This window comes from Helianthus annuus, chromosome 8, assembly GCF_002127325.2.
Source record: "Helianthus annuus cultivar XRQ/B chromosome 8, HanXRQr2.0-SUNRISE, whole genome shotgun sequence".
Classification (NCBI taxonomy): Eukaryota; Viridiplantae; Streptophyta; class Magnoliopsida; order Asterales; family Asteraceae; genus Helianthus; species Helianthus annuus.
In genome coordinates, this window is record NC_035440.2 from 160,791,001 (window position 1) to 160,799,690 (window position 8,690).

Below are 8,690 nucleotides of genomic sequence, written 5' to 3' on the forward strand. Positions count from 1 at the left end.
GACATGATTGCTTTATTAAAAATGGAATTAGAGTTAACAAAAATTGAGAATGAAAGAATTGATAAAAAGTTGATGAGTTATGTTGCATCTTCTTATGTGATTGATCAGATTGTCCCGAAACAACCAGATGCAACACCTGTCTTTAACAGTGTTCCACCCCCAATGTGGAATCTTATACTCAGAAGTATCCAGATGGGGTGGAAGCTGCTTTGAACCTCAAACTGAGAACCATTGAGAATGAATTACCTGAGAGTATTGATGTTACATTCTCTCCGTCCGACACTGACAATGAGTCAGAGGTGATCAAGACCGTTGTTGACCAAGTGTTAGATGAAGAGAGTGATAACTCGGAGCTTGAGATTGTGAAAACTCATTTTGAGAACTCCAGTTCTGATTCTGAAGAAGATGGTAACTTCTTAGACAGATTTATACCAAAATCAGACAAAGTCGCGAATGATGATTCGATCATTGTGGTTTACACAATGATTGGAACTGACAAACTTTACTCTGATTTTGAGTATCCATTCCAAAATTCCAGAATTGAGAATGTTGAAAAGGTGTTTAAATTGGTCGAGATTGACATTTCAGAAGTGAATAACAACACATTTTTTTCAAAACCTAAAAGGTCTTTTGTAACTCAACAACCTAACAACTCTGGAAAGAAAGGGTCGGTGGGTAATCATGGTCAGAACAAAAGACAGGGTAACAATTTGAAAAAGAAAGGTGTTGGTTTTGAAAAGAAGATGGCAAAAAATGAGGTTAAACCAAAGGAAAGGTTAGGAGAGGTGTTTGTCGCTGGTAAGAGTACTGTTGAAGAAAAAGAGTATATTTTCAGTCAAAAAGCCATTAATGATTTCAATGTAGCGAAGAAGTTGAGAGATGAGACCTACAAATCAACTTTTGTCAAATATGATAAAAGGATTTGTTATCGCTGCAGTGAAATTGGTTACATGGCCAAGCAATGCATGAAAAAGATTGAAAAACCTGTTTTGCAACAATCCAGACCTAAAACTCCAACTGATAACAAGGGTAAAAAACCAATGATTTCACCGGTTCGTATTTTGAAGAGAGGTGAATCTCTGAAGTCTGAAGAAAAACCAAAATCAACTTTTGAGGTTGGCGAATCTTCGAAAGTCCAAAAGACTTCAAAGATTTAGCCAAAGGCGAAAGTTTTTGAGAATCAATCTTGGGTGGTGAAACCAAAATCATCAGTTGAAGAGAAAAAAATGGAGAATGTTTTGAAAACTGAACCAAAATTTTTTAAAGATGATGTTGATGAGCTTGAATTTGAACTTGACAAGTTGCTTGAGGAATTTCCTCCAATCAAGGAGGGAAAGTCAAAGCAAAAATCTAAACCTGTGATTCCAAATGTCATTTTTAACATTTCGAAAGTTAAAGTGGATTGTGATCTTGTGTTTGGTAGTGTTCCAAGTGTTAAGAAATCATGGGCATCTTTGTTTGAATGAATTTCTTTAATGGTTGCAGGGGCTGCCGAGGTCAATAATCTCGAAGTGGATAATGGACAGCGGAGCTTCAAGCCATATGACCGGAATGCTAGCATTGTTCTATGACGTCAAATCTATCAACGGAGGATATGTGGGATTTGCTGGGAATCAGGGTGGCAGGATTGTTGGTCAAGGAACTCTAACGAATGGAGTTATATCATTTGAAAAAGTGAACTACATAGTAGAACTTGAAAACAATCTGCTGAGTACCTCACAGATTTGTGACAAGTCTTTTACCGTACATTTCACTAAAAATGAATGTCTTGTCATAAAACCTGTTTTTAAAATTCTTGAGGACATGGTGTTGTTGAGAGCTCCACGAGAAAATGATTTATATATTCTCGATATGAGTGTCGCAACAACAACAGATCATCAGAAACAATGTTTTGTGACAAAAACCAAAGCGACCGAAAAAGAGTCGAAAATGTGGCTGTGACAACTGTGTTCTGTAAGCACCGTATAATGTAAAACAATTTTAGTTATCAATAAAACAATACGCTTTGGTGTTATTATATGTGTTCTTGTGTTTAATGATTTTACAATTTGATTCGATTCCGATTTCAAGCTTTAGATCACCTTCTGGAAGGTTATACGCAAACTGGTGCTTAAACGCAATCAGTTTAACGCAACGTACACTCCGGAACTGTGACATAAGCTAAACATACCCTAAATATCCCTTTTCATAACTTAGAAATAAGTTTCGAAGGATTCGGTATGGCGAAAACATGTTTATTTAAACTAAAGAACTAATTACGACAAAACTGCGAACGAACGTTGGTGACCGCCCGGATAATATTTAAATCCCACAAATATTCTGTTATGATTAAAATCTTATTTTAATCAGGTTCGTGTTGAAAAATAAATTAAAACGCTTAAAAACGTTATTTTCCAAGTTTAAGCACGTACCGCGTGTTTCTGCGCGACACAGTGCTTTTACTGCGAAACGCGGACAACGCAGCCAGTCTTGGCAACTGCAATTTATTTCAGTAATACTTTGGCGAGTTATTTTTATAGAATAATAAAAATAAATTGGAACGCCATAAATCGGGATTTAAACGCTAGATAAAATACCCGGTATCCAGTTAAACACCTGTGTTTTTATCTAATATACCATCGAACTTACACTTCACCCCGTCCCCCCATACCCAATTTCGGTCACCAAGGGACCCACCAAATCACCCAAATATTTGCTAGATTTTATCTCATATTTTATGTAGATATTGGTTGATCTTGTAGCTAAAATATTAGATTGTGATCTTTATAAGTATGGTGGAAGATCATAAGAGATCCTTCACATCACTTTCATATCTTCCACTAGATCACACCTCTCTCTCTCACTCACTCTCTCCCTCTCTCGGCCCTTCCTTAACCGCCACCATCACCACCACTTTCTTCCATTTTAAAGCTTCATCTAAGTGCTAGAAGGTGAATCAAGGGTGCTTGAAGTTGTAGATCACTAAGGAGCTTCATACATTGCTTTTCACCATCTTTTTTCTTCATCTTTTTCTAGAATTTCTACCCTAGCCTTGTGCTAGTAGTAAGTCCATTCATACTCTTGTCTCACTTCGATTCTTGTTCGATTGTTGATTGTTTTTCACACACAAAAACTCAAACAGCTTGCTGAGTTGGATTTCCAGCCAACTTCAACAGGCTGTAACGGGGTCATTTTAAGTCGAAAAACGAAATTTCTAAAGCCTAAAATGAGTGTTTTGGAATAACTAAGCAAATGGCACTGGAATCATAATTTTTCGAGACCGTTTACTATTTTTAAAAGGTTATTTTTGGACAGCAGCTCAAGCTGCATTTTTATTGCAGAAAAAGTATGACATTTTTGGAGTCACAACTTAAAACCTGAATAAGATCAACCCATGAAATTTTTACAGTAGATGGACACCGTTGTCAGGACGACCCTCCAACTGGAATTTCGTCAAACGGACTTACGGTTGATTTTTAGTGAATATTTCCGTAAACTGCGATCAGAATGGTAACAAATCTGATTGCCGTCGAGAAAATGATTTTTTATAAAATATAGGTAACAAATTGGACTTTGATATTTTTACACAATAAATTTTGGAACATATGTCATATTCTGTAAAAATTTGGAGATTTTTAGAAAAGGTTAACTATTTTATAAAAATCTTCGAAAACAGTCCGGTTTCGAGTTATAAAGCTGAAATGAAGTATGCAACGTTTTGTTTGTCGATATGTCGATTTGGTGATTGAAAATGAACTATTGGTTTTATATAAAAGAAAATGATATGCTATTAAAGCATGGACACCTCTATTTACAGAGGATACCCTACCGAAATTTTCCGAGAATCCGAACACTTGGTAAAATATTAGATAAAGTAGGTACGAAATAGTTGTCTAACTATTTTTCTAATATCGATAGTTAAGTTAAAATAATTATCATTGTTTTAACAAAATAATACCTAAGTAACGCAAATCAAAACACTAAACTCTAAGCCAAGGCATGACCCGCTCGTCTAATAGACATTAGTACGTTGTAGGTTGTCGTGTAGCGGACAGGGTTTGAGATTCGATTCAAGACGCACTACTGTGAGTACATAGACCCCTCTTTTACTGTTTTTCAAACATTTTGGGGTGAAACACATGTGCCTACTTGTTACTTTCGTGCTTTCCTGTTTTCACATCATATGCTTGCTATGTTCGTTAGTACACTCATAGTACATGATTTCATTACATTGTTTTGCTATGTATGTTAACTTAGCATGCTAGCACATTGATTTACATTACATTGTTTTGCCACATATGTTTACATGGCATATTAGCACATTGTTTTACATGACTTTTCTGCTTTGTATGTTTACTTAGCATACTTAGTACATTGTTTTCACATAATTTGTTTACATTTGGTATGACATTTGGTTTGTATAAACGGTTCTTTACTACATTCATTAACATTAGCTACGCCACTTGGTAGTAAGTAATGGTACCATAGGACTTGACAAATCCCGTTCCTGACATCCTGGGTTGGTGTGGATGTGAGGAATGACTGAATCCGTGAACATTTTACTTTGATAATCTTTACTCTAAGGTTATCCTGCTGTCTCAAGGCTTGAATGTAATGCGTTATCTTACCACATAAATGTTTGTATCAATAAAACAAGTTTTCTACTTGGCAAAACATAACTTTTTGATTTATTCAAAATACTTTGTTTTGTTCCTTTTTACTTATGGTTAAGTATTCTCATTTTGTTACTTACCATACATAACTTTTGTTTATACATACATGACTACATTTTGGACTTTTAAACATTGACAATGGTTTAGACAAGAACATTTGATGATTGGTTTGAACATGAACTATATGCTTTGGTGGTTTGTTTAAGTGACTTAAGTAACGGTATGGGTGTAGTATGATACAATCATGGTGGATACGCCGCTGGTACTTCCTATATATAAGTGTTTGTGTTGTACTACATGTCATAAGCGTTATTTAAATCATTTAGTTTGGACTTATACATTTTTACACGAATAATACATTTTTCACAAGACTTCGTTTTACTAAAACAAACTTGCTTTATACAACTTATTTTACTTGGTTATTCCTTAACCACACATAATTCTTTTATTTATATATCTCATCAAGTTTTATCGCTTTTCAAATGATTTACAAAACAAAACAATTTACAAGGTTCATGGCTAACTTTTATTAAACACTTTTCTTAAACTTATAAGTCATGAATCCTATTTTCACAAAACCTATGTTACTCGCCGGCATTTTTATGCTGACGTACCTAGTTTCACATGTGTTTCAGGAGATGATGCATAGGATTGATCAAGATACACATAAGCGGACTTGGGCCATAGTGACAATAAAAGATGCAAGACTAGTTAATTATGTTATACTTATTTGTTTGTTAAGACACTGTAACTCATTTAATTCAATAAAACGAAATTTGTTTAATCCATGGTTGTGAAACAATGATTCTGTTACAACACTCCCCGACGATTCCGCCACGTTTTGTTGTTTTACGTGGTCGGGGTGTGACAGAAAAGTTGGTATCAGAGCTCATGGTTATAGGGAATTAGGTTATTAGTAATGCTTTGACCTAGTCTATAACCTTCCTAGGACCCTAACGCGAGTTTACTTGCGTATAGTCATAAAACAATACCGTCACTTATCCTTAGGTGACAACCACAACAAGAACATAAATTTGATCCGCTTTGAAAACTAATCATCTGTTCTAGGTTGATTGATTACTAGGTTTTGAACCCTTTGTTATAAGGTTTTGAACCCTTCCAGTTTAACTCATATTTGGCTTAGTGCCTTTCGAGTTTTCAAAAATCCCGTCAAAGTTTGGGTCTAAATGATGTGAACACGTGCAAACTGGAAGAGTGAATGCCTGTACTCTGAGTTTTCTGTCTAAGGCTAGAGTGTTCATACAAATCCGCAGTATCGGACCAGTCACTCTTACCTGGGAACTCTTGGGGTGAGTGTTCACTTATAGGCGAGCATGTCTTCAGCGATGCATTATTATGACCCGCTTACTTTGATTCTTCACCATCTCATTTGTTTGCCTTAGGTAACAAGCAAATGATCGCAATTTCTATGCGTTGTCATTTTGTTTTGATCACCCGATAACCTTTCACTTGTTCCTTCCTTTGTCCTTCATTTTCTTCTAGAATGTCTCTTTATCTCAGCAACGTTTAGATGTCCGAGCAAACAGCAAGAGTTTGCCCAGCTGCAGCAACACCAAATCAGGCTGGCAACAATCCTACACAAGCTCGCTCTTGCTACAACTGTGACGAGATGGGCCATTTCCGAAGGGATTGCCCGAAGCATGCTAATGCAAATCTGACCCTTGGATGAGCATTTGGCTGAGTAAAAGATGTTGCTGTCTTATGCCTTTGTTTCTTTTGTTTTCTTGTACCGTGAAACAATCTGCCTTGTTCATAAATAAAAGTTGTTATTTACAATTCTGATGTACAAATGTAGTTACATGTGTGTATGGCATTTTCCTATGATACCTACATCAAGGAACTATGTTCCTTACAAACTACTCTTGTGATTCTCCCTTTCAAGTGATCGCTCATGATTTCCTCAAAATTTTAAGTACTCGTTTCATTCTAGGAGACAAAGTACAAGAAATAAAGCAAAATTATGAGTAATCGTGCTTCTACACGTTTGTGCCTTTGAATCCTTGGTTAGATAACTAAGGGTATTTTCAAATCTCATACTCGTTACGTTCTGATTTTCAACATGCATAACATAAGTTTTCAAAAACAACCTCCATGATCTCAAAAACAATGTCTATCTTTTCAAAAACGACCTTCATGATTTCAAAATATTATTAATACAGTATAATTACTTATATCAAGTGCATGATTTCAAAAGCATCACTCATGTTTTCAAAAACCTTATACATAATTTCAAAATTCATCCCTCATGATTTTTAAACATTTTTATAAACATACCTACCTAATGCACCTACTTTATGATTTCAAAAGTATTATATATAAGGTTTCAAAAACATTGAACACATTTTTTTTGAACTCCATGCTTAGTTTTCAAAAATATTTTCTTCATTCATTGACTTAACCTTCAAATTCTGCTTCATATGTCACCTTGACATATCCAGCATCTCAACTTCATAAGCATTTTTACTTCATATTTTGACTTAAAGCACATCCAGTGCAAGGTTTCAAAACATGTTCAACTTCTAAAATCCATATGAGATCTTTTTATCTTTACAATTAGACCCTTGCGGTTAATTATCTTTCAAGTCAGAGTCCTTAATTGGATTCCTTGTGTACCTTAATTTGAACATTTCGGTTCTTTACAATCAAAATCGAATTTCCTATTTAAGATCTTTCTATCTTCATAGTTGGATTCTTGATAATGTTTAAAGCACCAATCAAAATCCACTGATTGGATACCTGGTGTGCTTTAAATGCTTATGCTCAGTTAACAGAACAAATTAAATCATGACAAAATTTAAAATCAAGATAAACAATTTTGTGGTTATGTGATTATGTGTTTATGCAAGTTATGTTTTCTTTTATGCATTTTTGTGTTTTTGAATACTCTGGATATTCGTTGTCCAAATCCTCATAGAACCTTCCATATCTTCATATGAGGGATTCGTAGTAGGATATTCAAAAAGGTACTACCTTAATTCCTTATTGGGCTTCTATGTGATAGTCAAGACCCTTGGATTATATAGTACCATTCCATGATTCAAAAAGAGACCCTTTTGAGTGGTTTAGTCAAAGGTTTGATTCAAGATCTGGTTGAGAATGACATGTGATGATATAAGTTGAAAAGACTTCTTGGCGGTCTGGAGATCATTTCTTGACTCAATTAAAAAGGACCCCAGTGTGGTCAAATCACAATCATCACAGGCTCGTTCATTGTTTTCCTCCCCTACACATTCTAAGATGCACTACGTGACTATGCAAGGAATTACGTAATTATGGATGCATACATAATTACGAAGTTCAGTGCACAAGAAACCGTGGTAAGACTTACTATGTGTAAGAACCGCTAGCGACAACCATAACGAAATGTGAACAATGTAATAGAGGTACGGTGGACGCACCAATAACGCTTTATATACTTGTATATAAGTGACCCTCTCACATTGCAAGCATGATGTTAATAAAAGTTACTAGAAGTTCAGGACTCTAACCAGTGATTGTTCGATCTTTTCGACTTCATGTTTCACGCTTTCACAAGTTTCCTCTAAATAAAATTTCGGGACGAAATTTCCTAAAGTAGGGGAGACTGTGACAACTGTGTTCTGTAAGCACCGTATAATGTAAAACAATGTTAGTTATCAATAAAACAATACGCTTTGGTGCTATTATATGTGTTCTTGTGTTTAATGATTTTACAATTTGATTCGATTCCGATTTCAAGCTTTAGATCACCTTCTGGAAGGTTATACGCAAACTGGTGCTTAAACGCAATCAGTTTAACGCAACGTACACTCCGGAACTGTGACATAAGCTAAACATACCCTAAATATCCCTTTTCATAACTTAGAAATAAGTTTCGAAGGATTCGGTATGGTGAAAACATGTTTATTTAAACTAAAGAACTAATTACGACAAAACTGCGAACGAACGTTGGTGACCGCCCGGATAATATTTAAATCCCACAAATATTATGTTATGATTAAAATCTTATTTTAATCAGGTTCGTGTTGAAAAATAAAT